The sequence below is a fragment of the Cryptomeria japonica genome, chromosome 5, assembly GCF_030272615.1.
Source record: "Cryptomeria japonica chromosome 5, Sugi_1.0, whole genome shotgun sequence".
NCBI lineage: Eukaryota > Viridiplantae > Streptophyta > Pinopsida > Cupressales > Cupressaceae > Cryptomeria > Cryptomeria japonica.
Genome location: NC_081409.1, coordinates 189221695 through 189239167, shown reverse-complemented (window position 1 = coordinate 189239167; position 17473 = coordinate 189221695).

Here is a 17473-nt window from a genome sequence, read left to right as displayed (position 1 = left end):
CTTTTTCAAGGGATGAATAAAAAGAAATGTTGGGAGAGCTTAGTCTCAAGATATGGAAACAAGATGAGTGCATGGAAGGGACTTTCATCTGCATGAAGGTCGCTAATGATAAAATCAATTCTCTTTGCACTTCTTGTTTATTCTATATCATGTTTAAAATTTTGAAAAGGAACTGAGACAGAAATGAATAAAATCATGAAACAATTCTTTTGGAATGGTACTAGTGACCAAAACAAAACAACTCTATTGGCTTGGGATAAAATATGTAAGCCAAAAAATGTAGGACCGGGTTTCAAAAAGCTAATGATAATGAATTTAGCAATGGGAGAAAAACTTGTATGGAATCTATATATAAATAGTAATCAGAAATTGGTTAATATTTTAAGAAGGAAGTATCTAAATTCTAACAATTCGATAAGCATTTTGAAATTGAGAAATCCCCCTAGAGGCTCTTCACTTTAGAATTACATATTACAATGCAGGGATATTCTTACAAGGCATGTTACTTGGGAGATAGGAAATGGGGAGCAAGCATCCTTTTGGATAGATTCTTGGAAAAATAATAAAGTGTTGGAGAACCATTTGTGTTCGGAGAACATAATAAAAGAGACTCTAAAAAAATGGGGAGTAAAGGTGAAAGATTATGGGGAAACTATCTAGAAGAAAATGGAATGAGATGCTGGAGATGGATAACAGTGGAAAATATACAAGCTGTAGAAATACAAAAAAAAACCTTGCGGCCTTATTAAAAGAGAGGTGGGTAATTCCTTCTTATGAACCAAACAAAATAAGATGGTGTGGTTCAAAATTGGGAACTTAAAAGGTAGGCCTATGATACAAAATCAAAGGGGTGTCCTAAATTAAAGAAGATTGGCCGTGTAAGCTACTATGGAGTAAATACTACCTCCACAAAAATGGGGTCTTTGCTTGGATAGCGATTCAAGGAAAGGTGCTAACTCAGGATTGCTTGGCTAAGATGGGTTATCAAGGAGAAAGTAGATGTGTCCTATGTATGGTGAGTGTAGAATCAATGGATCACTTATTGTTAGAGTGCCAATGCTCAAGTAAATGTTGGAATTTATTCTTGGATAAATTAGAATTTTACAACCCCAAACCTCAAAACTTGTTAAATTGGTTCTAAATTAGAAATTATAATTAGGAAAATAGAAGATTGGGTGGTAGAATTGGTTAATATAGTAGATAAGGATAAAATGGAAAAGGGCTCAACATTCAACTTGTGGGATGAAGGTATGGTCAAGATATTTAAGGGTTTAGCTATCCCCAAAAACTATCAAAATGAGAGAAACAAATATTCAAGAAGTAATAGAGAAAATACTAAATGGTTTCTCCCACAAGAAGGATGAATTAAAATTAACTTTAATGGCACAGTGAAAGGTAATCCAGGAGATGGAGGGATAGGATGTATAGCTAGAAATGAGGAAGGAGATACTATTGCACAAGAGCCATAATCCATAGGAGTGAAAACTAATAATATTACAGAGATATGAGCGACTTTATTAGGTATGAGATTGGGCTTTATAATTGAAGCAAAAAGAATTAACCTCGAAGATGATTCCCTAATAGTTATTAATGCCATTCATAACAACAGATCTCCAAATTGGCTGATGGCCAAATTGTTAACCCTGATATGAGAAATTATTGCAAAACTAGAAGATTTTAGAGCTACTCACATATATAGGGAAGGAAATTGTGAAGAAAATAGGCTAGCAAAAAATGCTACAAATAATAATTAAAGCTATAGAAAGAGGGTAAATTCATCAATAAATGTTCTCCGTCCCAATTTCCCTTGATTACTAGAAGGAATGGATTTAAATTTTAATAAGGTAATTATTGAGTTGACAATTAAACTTAAAAACAAGGAAATTTAAAATCGAGGCATATCATTAAATGAGACGGGACTTTAAGACAAGTGGGTTGGAGTACTTTCAATTACAGGAGGGAGGTTATAAGGAAGCAATATGTCAAAAGGAAAAAATGACTAAATTATTAAATGGAAAATATTTTCGAAGGAAGAAGGAATTGAAAATAATTTAGTGGCAAAAAGATAAAATATTATCCAAATCAACCACCTAATGAAGTGTCTCCTTAGGATGCAATTGACCAAATAGTGATGAAAAATCATTGGAGGATAGAATAGCATTTTCGAGTAATGTGAAATAATGAGAAGTTAAGCCAGACTTGAAGATTAATTAAATTTAGGAGAGGATTGGGAAAGTTGATGAAGTTTCGAGAAGACGAGATATCTCTAAATACAAAGATCTCTTCATAGATTGCATTTATCAGTTTGATGGAGACCCCATTCCATCTGACTACCAAGAAAAGGAAAATGGACTTTTTAGGGAGGATCAAAAATAAAAAGATGAGTTCCATTCTAAGATCTGAGCATCCTTTAGTATTCTATACAATCAAATCAGTTCTAGGTGAGGATTTCATAATGGCGGGCCATAGATATCAAGTTAACACAAACATCTCATCAATGTTTCTAGCTTTAGTGTTGGACAAGTGGCCAAGCAAGGAAATGGCTAGGAATCTCATCAAGGCCATTTTCAAATCTCAATTTGTGGGTGGCATGGAAGATATACTAAGGACAGAATAGCATTTTCAAGTAATGTGAAATAATGAGAAGTTAAGCCAGACTTGAAGATTAATTAAATTTAGGAGAGGATTGGGAAAGTTGATGAAGTTTCAAGAAGACGAGATATCTCTAAATACAAAGATCTCTTCATAGATTGCATTTATCAGTTTGATGGAGACCCCATTCCATCTGACTACCAAGAAAAGGAAAATGGATTTTTTAGGGAGGATCACAAATAAAAAGATGAGTTCCATTCTAAGATCTGAGCATCCTTTAGTATTCTATACAATCAAATCAGTTCTAGGTGAGGATTTCATAATGGCGGGCCATAGATATCAAGTTAACACAAACATCTCATCAATGTTTCTAGCTTTAGTGTTGGACAAGAGGCCAAGCAAGGAAATGGCTAGGAATCTCATCAAGGCCATTTTCAAATCTCAATTTGTGGGTGGCATGGAAGATATACTGAGGAATTGTGAGAGGTTTTAGACTCCTCTACCTAAGGATTTTGACAAAAAGGGAGAGGATGTCCAAAAACTACCAGCCATTGTTCAGGATGATGAAAAGGAATATCAAGACCATAAGGAGAAAGAAATGAGGAATCTAAATATCCTTCTTAATTGGACAAATGTGGTGGTGAATCCAGAGTCAAACTAGATAAAAAGGTTCATGGAGATGAATGGTCTAGAACTGCAGAGTCATGGAAACAATATGGAAATAGAAGGGCCTGTGGAAAATGAAGAAATGGAGGATGATACTAAAGGTTGGAGAAGTTAGCAATGCCCCTCTATTTTAAGTTTTTTGGCATAATGTCCTATAATTTTTATTAGGCTAAACAAGTTAGATGGAAGAGGAAGTTGGCAATAGACTTATATGGTAGGTAGTATTAGACAGTGAACAGATGTCTATAAATCTAAATTCTTATGAACTATATGTGCTTGTAGGAAATTTTGGTAATATCTTAAGGATTTTTTAAGTTAGTAGAAACTGTAGTTAAATTCTATATGTTTAAGAAATATCAGAAGGAATACTCTATCTTAGAGAGGACTTAACAATGATGTAACTTTTATTTAAAATTAATGAAGGGAACTAGCCCTAACCAGTAGTTTAATTATCAAAAAAAAACTAACCAATAATTACCTATAATGTCATGAACCATATTAACAACATACCATCTAACCATAATCCAACTTTGGAAATTAGGCCTGAAAGTCTTAGGATGGACAGTAAAATTCTTAATAAAAATAGAGAATATTAACAAACTACTACTAGCATCTAAACAACCATTACTAAAAAGGCCCAGAGGTCACCACTAGTTGATGAAAAAAAAAAGGAATAACATCAAAAGGATTAACTTTTGATTCCAAAAATGAACCCCTAGGTGTTTGAAAACTTCCAAACATTGTTCTTCCAATTTCCTTGAGAAGAGATATGTTCATAGGAGTCGTTATATTTATCCCTTTGATCCCTTACATTAAAATCCTAATTTTTTTCTTTAACTTGAATGATCTTGAAACCATGCCCATCAATGAAATTCTCATGATTCCATTAGCAATAATAGTGAAAGAGTTGATAGCATTTTGGAGTTGGATTTTGGACACTCTATCCTCCTCAACCTCGGTTTTTACATATTTTAGTCTAACCTGCATGTCTAGCACTTGGACTTTGAGACATGTAACCAAGTCACCATACTTTTTTCCATCATTTTCAATATTTTACATTTCCTATTTACCAACATTGTGTCATTTTACATCAAAGAACTTGATAGCTTTCTCTGTCTGAACCTCCTTGGTTTCTTCCTCTTCTTCACAAATAACACTGTCTTTTCCTCCATCCTCATTTTTGGCTTCCTACTCAATGTAACCTTCATACTTGAAATCCTATGTATTTGCCTACTCACAAAGATACTTCTTCAAAAGGGGCTTCAGTCTCTTTTTCTTCCTTCTATTGTTCTTTACCCTTAATATCTTTTTGCATCAATGTAGTTGAACACCTCTCCCTTGAAATAGTATCCTATTTAGCCATCCTTGTATGTTGTACTCCTCCTCCCTCCTTTCCTAGTCAGGGTCGTCAATATTAATAACAATGTTTTTTCGGTTTCAAAGATTTAGGGTCTAATTTCCTCACCTTAGGGTTACTAATTTTGGTGACTTTAAAAAGGTTTTTTTCTTTAATAGATATAAAAATCATTTTACAATTTTTACCTTTTTTCTTCCCGTAGGTAGAAGGTTTTTTCTGGGAATGTAGCTTACTCTCTATTAGCTCAATTTGGCTGAGCTACAAGTATTGAGAAAGTCAAAATTGTGAGTTAACAATCTATTACTTTATAGAATGAAACAAAGAACATGCTTATATAGGGCAAGGAAAAGACCTTAGTGTAGAGGAGGCAATGACCTAATATCAATGTTTTGGCACAGTGTAGAGAAAAGATAAAAGGACATATTAATAAGCTCCTTATGATGAATGCGATTCAAAAAAGGGAAGTGGTACCCATGGACAATAGTTTACTTACCCTCTAAGGTTAAATATTTCATGAGATGAAAGCTAACAAGAGAATAGGGATGAGGAATATTGGACCTATATACCCATTTTGCAATCTTTTTAATTTTTCACCCTTTTGAAAAAATTTGTTAATCAACTATTTGTAATCTTTTGGAATTTTTGATGATTATGTTGTGATTGTCATTGATGGACACACACTTTCTATGAGATCACTTTTTGAATGTATGAATTATGCTCAACCGGTATTTGTTTCAAACCGGTATTATCTTGTAGTCTTTAGACTATCGATGTTTTGCAGAAAGTATTTACCGATCTCAAGCAACATAAAGGACCTCAAGTGGTTCGAGGATCTCAAGCGAAACAAAACAAAGGAACTAAAAGTGACAGTTATCATTTTCCCAATATTCATTTTTGTCAACCAGTAATCTGTTTAATAATTAAACCCGTATTATTCTGAGTTTACCAACCGGTAATTGATAAAGTTGTATAAACCAATAATGCTCTCTAATGAGTTACCAACTGGTATATTTTTGCGATGAGTTACCATCCACCGATACTTTGACGGTGATTTTGTTTCATGTTACCAAATGTGTCTAGATACACTGAACCTAGGAACTTGCAGTGTAATCCTATTGGACCGACATGAAATCAGATTCCTTTTAAGGACATCATGTCTAGGGTTTTAGTAGTTGTTAGGGTTTTTGGTGGTTGATGAGTTTTTGTATGTGCGATCTTAATAGAGAAGATCAAGTCTGTGTGCTAAAAAAGAGTGTGGATTTACTGAAGACTGAAGTAATGCTGAAATGCATTAGCAATGAGCTATCATGGATCTAACCAAGCAGACTGTGCTATTTGCTAGATCATTCACTTGTTGATTACTCACATCTTTGACAAGTTAGAAATCCTTAACCGGGTAGGCCCAGAAAAGCCTTTGCAAATCCTCTAACAAGGTGATTCACATTTGTGGATCTAAAATCCTCTCATAAGGTAGTCCTTAATCGGACTTATCTCCTAACAAAGATTGAGATTCCTAACAGGATCTGTTCTAGTAAAGAACATTGTATGACCTTAACCGGTCTGGTTACTATTCGGCAGATAGTTACTTGTGAGTTTCATCTCACCGTGGTTTTTCCCATTTGGGTTTCCGCATAAAAATCTCTTGTGTTATGGTGATTGTGCTTCTGTGGGTGAATGTCTTACTTGTTGTTTGATTTACATTTGTGGTAACCGGTTTGTTAGTTAAACTGTTATACCAGTTTACTGCTAAACTGTTAAAGTGTTTTAGTTCAATATTTTCTAGTATACTAATTCACCCCCCCCTCTTAGTATTCATCAATTGGTATCAGAGCCAACCTTTCTATAAGTCTAACCACTTGGAAAGAGATATGGGGGAATACACTGTGAGGGAACTTACTCATCGACTCACTCAGACTGAGCAAGCCTATGATGAACTTAAAGTCAAATATAAGGCCTCTCAGGCAAAAAGAAGAGAGCATGCTGAAAAACTGATGGAGCTAATTGAAAATAGTTCTTCTGATGAAGCGGACATGGATGCCCTAGTTGAAGAAGTTGAAAAGCTAAATGAGTTTAATGCCAACCTGAGAAGTGAACTTGAAGGACTGACTATTAGGATGTGTCAAGAGCTTCAGATCTGGAGAAAAGTTGAAGATCTAGTAAAACACAAAGATCATGAGATATCCAAGATGAAGCAAGAAATCAATGCACTTACTGCTCATCTCCAAGAGAGCAATTTGGAAAAAGAGGAAATGCAAGGTGAAATAAACATGGCTATTTCTGAGAATGCAACCTTAAAAGAATCCAATGCTGCTATTTTCAAAGAACTCACTAAGTCAAAGGAAATACTTGCCAAATTTAATAAGAGCTCTGTTAAGCTATAGCAAAAGCTTGAATTAGCTAAACCAGTAAAGAATACCAATGGACTTGGTTTCTCTGAATATGAGGAAGGTGAGACCTCTAGAACAAAAGATGGACCATCAAAGAAGCAACCGACACCAAAGGATAAAGGTAAGCAAAAGTTCAAACCCGTTTGCTTTAATTGTCTCAAGGAAGGACCCAATTTTCATTATTTTCTAAACAATAAGCCTAGACCCAATAGATTCAATGGTAATTGTCATACATGCAACAAGTTTGGGCATAGAGCATTTGAATGCAAGTGTGTCATGCACAACACCAGAAGGTATCCTCAAAGGAGTCAAGGATTTTTTCTTGAACCCTCTAGGAACTGGAACCCAAACCGGTTTAATACCTATAATCATCAATCAGGAAGTAGTGGCTATCAAGCGACAACCAGATGGAGAGTGACCTATTTGATCTATCATGGTAGTGGCCGCACAGTTGCAACATGCAGAAGGAAGAATGGAAACATGAATAATGGACCTTGGAGAGCACCTGGAATGATTTGCTATCATTGCAACAAACCGAGTCATATAGCAAGATTTTGCAGAACAAGAAAGAATATATTGGATGATATATCGGTCACTCCGAAACGAAAGATTGATGTTGAAACTATTCAAGCGGATATGAAGAAAGCCTGGAAGAAGAAGCTAAAAGAAGTGATTCAAGAAGAACTGGTTTCTACACCTAGTGTGGAAGTCACTGAACCAACAAACTAAGCATCAGAAAAGCTTAGGGGGAGCAAATGGTGAAATGTTTCAAACCCCCGGTCGACACCGGTAAAAGACCTTAACCGGTATGTGATACCTGTCAACTGGCAGAAGACTGGAAATAGTAAAAGGAAAATTAGAGTTTATGCCCTAATAATGGAGCATTTATTATGGTAGGTGAAGAACTTATTTACAAGGATTTTTCAAATCATTTTTCACTTATCATTCCTCGAGTGAAGAATTTTTCAAGTGCTGAGCAACAAAAAGTGATTTGGATTGCGATTCAAAGAATTTTCAAAACCTTGAAGAAGAATCAGAAGCTAATATCAGTTGGTCAAGTGTAGAACACAAAGCGATATTTCAACAACAAAAGGAGTGTGTGGAGAAGTGGAATTTGCAAGCCCTAAATTTTGATTTATGAAGGTATTTTTTGAATTTCTCTGTTTATCATGGCTTTCGCATCACACTCTAGTTCTAGTGCACCCATTGATTCAGTAGACTTGATCCAACGGAAGGCAAAATATAATGCCCTATCTCAAATACCCTCTAGTGTTATAGTGGAGGAAGGTATTTCAAATTATATTGATTGTAAAATTGAAGACCTAGGATCTCTGATGATCCATTCTTAGTTAAGCTTATTCTGTAGAAAGGACAAGAAGATCAAACTAGAATTCAATGTCTTGGAAAAGAAGAAGCTTCACAATGTAGTTTATTTCCTTGAAGAGTTTTCAGATGATCACATCCACATCATTCTAAGTAGAGTGCACAGTGACAAAATGTACTTAGAGAGGACACATGACATCACACTAGAAGCTATTCATGCCGTCACCAGTTTCTGTAATGTCGGTGAAGTGCCAGCCCTAAGGAAGATTAGCAAGATCGAAATGACCAATCTCACCGGTTCTATGAGCGACCAACGGGGAATGACCATCAATCCCATCAATGACGATCTAGTCAAATATGCCTACATGGTAATAGGTTACCGAACATTTTATGCTAGAAGGATCAACTCTATCTCTGTTGTAGCAGTAAATGCTGCCTACAGGATGATCATGGAAGATGCATCATTTGATTTATGCACTTGTATGCAAAGGCAACTTTTGGTGAACCTGAAGTTGATTAAACAAGACAATGCCTTGAGATTTAAGTTTGGACAACTATTGGTTGGGTTGTTCTTCTACTTCCAAGGTTACTTCGTAGGAGTCAGAGATATTCAATGGTCTGTCGATAAACCAGTTACAAAGCAAATCAAGGAAAGCCTTCAAGCAGTTGGAACTGGTTATCATGAAGTTTTAAACAAATACTTTGATGAGTTTAGATGCAAAATGAGTCAAAGAGTGAGAATATCAGGTGATATAATCAATAAATATGAAGATGACATCTAATTCACCATCAAAGTTGATGAGTGCATAATGGAGGTGGTTGAACCTAGACAGGAAGAAGTGGAACCCATGGGATATGAGGTAATGTATGACATGCTAGATGGGTATGCCTCTACCCTACTCGCCTCACCCCTTGACCCAAAGGCAAAGAGAACTGGCACCTATTTGGAAAGGGTTACATCGGTTGAAGAACCTTTAGTAAAGAAGGGAAAGGCAGTGCCTTCAATATCGGCACTGGTTACTTCAACAAGTCCCAAAGTGACCAAGCGATCACCAGTAAAGAAGAAACCAAAAGCTGCACCAACCAAAGTGTTTGAGAGAAAGCAGAAGACAAAAGGCAACACACTAGACTCAGAGGAAACTGTGTCTAAAGAACAGCCTAAGAAGACTAGGCAAATGAGGAAAAAGACAAAGACAACCAGCAATGAACTGGCAACATCTGCATCGGTAAATATTGATATTTCCTCCTACAAACCTTTGACACATTGTCAAAGAACTATTAAGAATATTAGAAGAAAAGTGCTTGGTGATTTGAAAGAGTGCTTTGATGATTTTAATGATGATGAAAAGGAAGAAGTTGAACAGGAAGTCATTAAATATTTATGTATTAATGACCAGTGGCCATCAGAAATTAAATCTAAGACACCTGATTCTTTATATAATTCTTTAGATAACAAATGGTGCATTGCCATAGAGAAGGAACAAGAAATAAGAGAGGAAGTATTTGCACAATACTTTCCTAATGTGCCTAAATCAAAACTTTATGAAGTAGTCGAAAGATATAAGGGCCTCTTCTTCATGAGAAGAAGGAGACTCCTATTGCTAGAAGGAAAAGTCCCGAAAGTGGTAAAAGATACCCACTCCCTTTCTCAATCCAATCTAAGGTTGCACCAAGTGGTAGAAGCCAACAGGAAAGCTGAGCAAGAATCAAAAATAAATAAACTGAATGAGGTGTATGACAGTGAAGCAGTACCATTCACTGATCAAATGGAACCCATTGATGTTGATGCCCTGAACAGTGAAGATGTTACTCCGGGTACATCAACAGAAGCGGTAGGATAGGAAAAACAAGTAGAGGAAGAGAAGAAGCAATAGGAAGAAGAAAACAAGAAATAGGTAGAAGAAAAAGAAAAGAGGAAACAGGAAGAGGAAAAGATAAAAGAAGAAGAAAAGAGGAAACAGGAAGAGGAAAAGAGAAAACAAGAAGAAAAGAGGAAATAGGAAGAGGACAAGAGAAAAGAAGAGGAGAATAATAGACAAGAGGAAGATAAGAAGAAGAAGGAAGCGGAAAAGAAAGAAGAAGAGAAACAAAAGGAAGAAGAAAAGAAACAGGAAGAGGAGAAGAAAAAGGAAGAGGAGAAGAGGAAGCAAGAAGATGAGAAGAAGAAGAAGAAGGATGAAGATGAAGAGAAGTAGAAAGAAGAGGAGAAGAAGGAAGAAGAGAAAAGGAAGACAGATGAAGCAAAGAAAAAGAAGGCAGAAGAGGATAAGCTAAGGGCTAAAGAGAAGGAGGGAGTGGTACAAAGCACTCAAGTGGAGACCCCAAAGCCAACCGGTAGTCAAACCAAACTGGCTGAAATTACTAGTCCCATTAACCTCCAGCCTGCAAATGAAACAGACTTACTACAAAGTGTTAAGCTTGCTCAAGAATGCCTGGAGGTGATAAGGAGAAAGAAGGAGCAAGACGTGATCCAAGCTGCAGTGGACACTCTTACCAGTTTGATACCTGGTGTAGCATCCTAAAATTGTGACACTTGCAATTTCGACTATATTTCGGTCTTCACGATGGCGACGCAACACGGAACCTGAATGGAGACCCCGAAACTTGTCCACGACACCAAAAACTGCATTTTTCCAGCACCCTGGCTTAATCCTCCTTGCACCCTGCTGTCTCGGGAGGTGGGACCAGAGCGCCCAGCGCCCTGGTCCCCCAGGACCATGGCGCCCAGTGCCCTGGTCCCTGGCCCTATTTTGGGCCCGGTCTCCTATGAGACTTCAGGTCTTTTTGTTTGCAAATTGGAAAATTATCTTTCCTGGTCGGCCTAAGGTCGGGAAAATCAGTATTTTAACCCTAATTGGCAAGTATATAAACTACATTTTCCTCTCCCATTTGGATAAGAAGGACATATGTGTACAAAGGTGAAAGCGATATTCAAACATTCAAGCATTCAAGCATTCAAACATTCCTTCAAGCAATTGATCATTCTAAGTCTCCATTCAAGGCTAAGTGTTGCATTCAAGACAAGGATTCAACCATTGAAGAGGAGATCACATACTACAACATACAAAAATACAACAAACAACAACATCTATACCTTCGCACATAAGGATACAAACATCCTTACAACAAGGTATTAGTACTTGTTTTACATTACAATCATTTACATTTACAGCATTTCTCATTTCTTGGTTAATTCCAAAACCGGGGTTTGACCTAAGGGCAAACCTCTAATCCCTAACCCCCCAATCATCTTCGCTTTTCTGTGTGTAGGTTGCAGGTACGCGACTGAAATTGAAGATCTGGAACCCTTGTACAGAGACGAATAGATCCCCCTTCGTTTCGCGGATTTTTCGGAGGACCGTGTGCACGCCGAGCGCCATCGTCCCGTCAACTTTTGCTCAAATTTGCAGGACAGCGCCGTATCGACATTTTACTGCTAATTCCAGGTCTGCAGCTTCATCCTATATCCTTATCTCAGTTTATAAGCGAATCTTTCTCACTTTCTATGTATTCCTAGCCTAATCATTCTATCTACATTCTTTACAAAAGAGGGTAGCCTTGCTGTCTTAACCCTTGAAACTCATTTAGAATCCAATCTTGCATTGTGTGGGATTGGATCTTGTGGGTTTCAACCCCTCTTTTGAATGTAAAGTCTCCCCTAAGTGAAAACCATGAACCCTAGTAACCTCCCTTCTCTCTCCTTGGAGTTGGAAGAGGGGAGAGCAACTAGGGTTCGATCGATTTTCCGCTTTACATTTTGGTGAACCCGACGTGAACATCCTTTCTGATTATTCATGGTTAGATCTGAAAATTGGCTTCCTTAAATTACATTTCCATGTTCGATCTTTTACAAATTTTAGAGGTTGATTGCATAAAAACCCTAAATTTTCTTTTTAGTAATTGAGCTTGCGAAATGTTTAATTGTTAATGCTTGTTTCAGATCTACCCTTCTATTGCAAATTATCAAATCATATCTGTGCTTTAATTTTGAAAATTAAGTGGTTAAGTGTCAAAACCCTAATTTTTGAAACCCTTTTGATTCAACCTTTGTCCGACAATTTCACTGATCAAAACATCTCCAAATCAGCGGTAACTTTGGATTCCGCAATAAAATCATAAAATCTTTCATCCCTGAAAATTTGGAAAAAAGTTGCGAGGACCATGTGCACTCCGAGCGCCATCGTCCCTGACATTTTTTCTAAAATTTCGGGAGCTAGATCTTACTGTATTTTTCTGCTAAAATCCAAAATTTTGGCTGATTTTATCAATTCTAACACTTTCAAAATTACAGTCAAAGTTGGTCTTGTGATTGCTTGGATTAGGGCTTCTAATCATTCAAAAATTGTTGAAATTGAAATTTTGTGTCAAAATTGTGTTCCTACTATCCTAAATCTGAAAAGTGTGTTTGCATTCATTCGAAATTTCAGTGCTTTATTCAAAATTCTTGCAATTTGTGACTTTTGAAATTAAGTGCTTAATTACAACAACTTTGATTTCCGCTTTCAAAATTGAATTTTGCGTGAAATTGAGTCAACTTTTAAATTTCAAAACTTGCATTGCTTTTGGTATTCCCTCTAAAATCATAAAATTCAAAATTTTAGTTTCCCTCTCTTTTTCAAAATTCAAATTTTGCATTTTTCGACAATCTGGGTAGGGTTCAATTTTGAGATTGCAACTTTAATTTGGCCTATCTACAGATCGTAAAATCACTCAATTTTTTCAGATTAGCTCTAAAATCATCATAACTTTCATCCCTGCAAATTTCGAAAAAAGTTACGAGGACCGTGTGCACTCCGAGCACCACGGTCCCTGACATTTTTTCCGAAATTTCAGGAGATTGTCGTGATTGCATTTAACAACTTAAATCTAGAAGATTGGCTGATTTTACTGAAATTTGCTACCTCTAAATTCAAAATCTTCTCTCTCTCCCTAGTGCATGAGTTTTACAACAATAAGCCCTACTTACACCATTCCCATTAGACGAAGCCATAGAATTAAGTCATTCCAAGGTTTAATTATTGAGGAGATGGAACCTAATTTGAATAGCCTTTTTAACGAGGACATGGGTAATTCCTCTAATCCTCCTAATGATGAAGAAGCTCTCCATGAGGTTTCTATAGAACAACTTGCGAAATTGGATAACCAATTTGACGATTTTCGACAATGGATGTCTCAAGAATACCCTGATAGTCAAGCTCTTCCTTTAATTGAGGGTCTAAAACATATGCTTCAAAGTGATAAGAATGGAATTGATATTTTGTGTGGTATTGCACACATTGTGGATTCGAATGTGATGCCTATGAAGAGTTGTGCTGAAACTTTAGGTTATACACAACCTCCCACTCAAGTCAATCATTCTATTCCTTTGACAACTTCTATTGCTAGCATACCTACCTTTACATCAAACATAATGGCTACTTCAATACAAGACACTCCTCCTATGATCACCAGTCATGGGGGCAATCCTTCTTCTTCAATTAACCCTCTTCCTTCATTTAATCCGACTTCTTCATTCATTCCTTCAATGAGTGTTCCTATTACATCTCCACAAATGAACATGACGCAAGGGGGCAATTCATTCAACCATTCCATTCCTCCTTGTAGTGTTCCTCTTGTCCAATCCTCTCCTATGACTAACTATCATAGTGTCCCACCACCTTACTCTTTACCTTCTTTCAATAACATAACACCTCCATCTATATCTAACACATCTAATATGAATTCTTCGACTGAAGCGGCCATTAACAATCTTGCACAAACTGTCTCTTCTTTACAGCAACAAATTGCCTCTATGAATCAATCTAAGTTTAGTGTGCCCACATTTGATGTTGCAAGCCCACTTTCTCTTGACATTGTTCGAGCTATCCCTCCTAAACATGTTGAAATCCCGCATTTGGAACTATATAATGGTAAAGGTGATCCTCTAACACATGTTAAGACTTTTCAAACAATATGTACCGATTTTGCTTATGACCAAAGGTTGCTTGCAAAACTGTTTACTAGAACATTAAGAGATAAAGCCCTACAATGGTATTGCTCATTGCCTTCTTATTCTATTACTTCTTTCGAACAACTTGCAAATGCTTTTATTCAACAATTTCAAAACAATATAAGTCCTAAAGTTACTTTGATTGATTTAATGCATTGTAAACAAGGTGTTAAAGAAAAAGTGACTGATTTCATTGGTAGATATAAGCATTTGTATGCTCAAATTTCTTTTCCAGTGCCTGACAATGATATTCAAAGAATCTTTATTTCTAATTTACAAAAAGATATTCGAGACAAACTTCTATTTTCTGAGTTTTCTTCTTTCCAACAGTTGTGCGCAACTCTTCACAATTATCAACTGACTGTGAGTCAAATGGAACAATCACATCCTATGGCTCTGAGTGATAAGGGTGATAGCAATCAACAACCATTTGGAAAGTTTAAACCGAACAGAGATTCTATCAAATTCAATGAAAACATCATCAACAACAATGTGAATGCAGCATCAGGTGTGCCTCCTATTTCTAAATTTTTCAAGAAAGAAAGAAAGTATACTCCTTTGAATGAATCATTGCATAGTATTATGAATAAGTTATTGGAACAAAATGTGCTTACTCTTCCTCCTATAAGGAAAATTGATCCCGCAAAGACTAATTCACCTTATTTTGATAACAAAGCTTTTTGTCAATTTCATCGTCAACCTGGCCATGATACTGAAAAATGTTTTTATTTAAAGGGTAAAATTCAAGATTTGATTGATAATAATACTATCTCTGTTTTTGGACTGAATGATAAAGGCAATACATCTGTAGCTCCTCCTAACCAAAATCTTCAGATTTTTACTGATCCATTACCTTCCCATACCTCTAATGCAATTGAGACTAATGATTCCTCTCTCTCATCTGATGGTCTTGTGTCTATGACTCTGAATGTGATTAACTTTGTAGAGCAGCAAGAAAACCCTAAAGAACCTTCCATCACATTTAATTCTAGTGAAACTATGAGGGCACCTGATGGTCCTTTATACATAGTTGCAAAAGTCAAGAATACACCTTGCCGTGGAGTGCTTATTAATCCTTCGTGCATGGTTAATGTTATTACTGAAGAATTTCTTTTTACTTTGCAATTGAATCAAGTGATCTATGACAAAACAGATGTGGTTGTGAAATTATTTGATGCATTTTCTTCTCCTACAATTGGTTCTATTACATTACCTATTGAGGTCCATAACAAATCCCTTGATGTGAGCTTTACTATTATTCCTTCATCCGAACAATTTCGTGTGAAGCTTGGATATCCTTGGCTATCTTCCATGAAAGCTATTGCTTCTCCTATTCATAAGTGTTTGAAATTTCCCCATAATGGTGAAGTTGTTACTATCAATCATAGTCTCTTTAAACCAGCTGAAAGAACTTCTAGTGTTCCTATTGATTATTTTTGGCCTAAACAATTCCAATCCCTTCCTCCGCGAAGTGATCATCTTTTCAAATCTTATCAAAAGTGGAAAACAGATATGATCCTATCTCTAAGTGAACCTAGAACACCCAAACTTGATATTCCTATCATTCTTGAGAAGGAAGTTCTTCCTTTGAAAGATAAAACTAATGTCTTTCCTCAAGAAGATTCCCAACCCATCCCTATGGATGTGACTATGTCTATGCCTAATAAACCTTCTAAAAGTAGACCTATACCTCCTCGTCATGATGGACTTGGTCTTCTTCCTAAACCAAAAATTCCTCCTTTATATGGAGCAGTTCCTCCTCCGTCCTTTTATAGAGAGAAGAGACCTTCCTCTTCTCCTATTATCCAGCCTAAGAGACCACAACCTAAACACCCAAGTGATAAGGATGAGAACATTCCTCCTCCTCAATCTTCTCCACATCCTACTAAGACTAGATGAAATTGTTCTGCATGTGAACGCCGACGAAAGCGTTGTCTTAGGGCTCAAGCAGCTGCTTCTCAAACTTTGCAATCTCCAAAAACACCTTCAACAAGCCTTATTCCATTTTCTCCAAAATCTCCTAAAGATAAGATGCATGATGGTCTTGATCCTGTGCGAGTTAAAGATCCTATTTTTATAAATCTTGATGATGATATAGATGAAAATCATGATGACCATGTTACTTCTCTTGCTTATGACAGTGAATATGAACTTATTGATGTTGATAACCATTTATCTAATGAATTTTCTAAAGCACTTATCCTAGCTCCTAGACAAGAACAATGTGGCTTGGAACATGAACATAGCCCTTGTTTGGATCTTGTGATAGCTCCATCTGCTGTGTTGGATGTTCCTCCTCTAGCGTGTTCCCTGCCTTCCCGAAACATTGATCAGCAAGATCGGGGGGTAGATGACGCTAGACTAGTTACATTAGCATAGCAGACTCTCTCCTCCTCTCTTTTGTTACTTCTTCTATATGTTATTCTCATTCTCCTATTTGTTGTCCTTAGTGTTGTCTACTTGAGGACGATGCAAAGCATTGAGATCTCTTTTGGTCTCTCTCATGTTGACTCAAAAGACACATGTGTTCCCTTCTTCTAGGTGACCTTCCTTGATTGGGGAATGAAGAACAATCATGCATACATACATATGATATACATGAATTATCATACAGCATACTGACCCTGAGGAAAGCGAAGTCACCTTGTGCTTTGTGTCTATTATCCTTGGGTTTATCTCACACTTGGGGGCTAAATCTTTGTGATAATGTGCTCCTTTCCCTTTTCATTTCTTATGTGTATCACTACATTAAAGCATTCACCCCCATTGAGGCGTGTGCGATCGCTTTAACGTAGGGGGGCATACACCCCATCTATCCCTTCAGGATACTTGAAAATTTCTTGGTGAACTTAGCTTTGCCTTGAAAATTTTTGAAATTTCTCTTACATGACTTATAGTGAGGGAACCTTACTACTGACAGTCATGGTTCTCCCTTGTGATCTTCCCTTTTACTTTGTCAATCAAAGTCGTAAGATCCTTAGTCCATTGGGGGCTTGGTGTATCTTGCCTCCTTGACGTGGTGAAAGTTTTTCAATGTTGTTCCCTTGTACTTTACCGGAAGTATGAGCGTACGCCTATACTCCCGCTAAAGTGGGGGCTAAATGTAGCGTCCTAAAATTGTGACACTTGCAATTTTGACTACATTTCGGTCTTCACGAT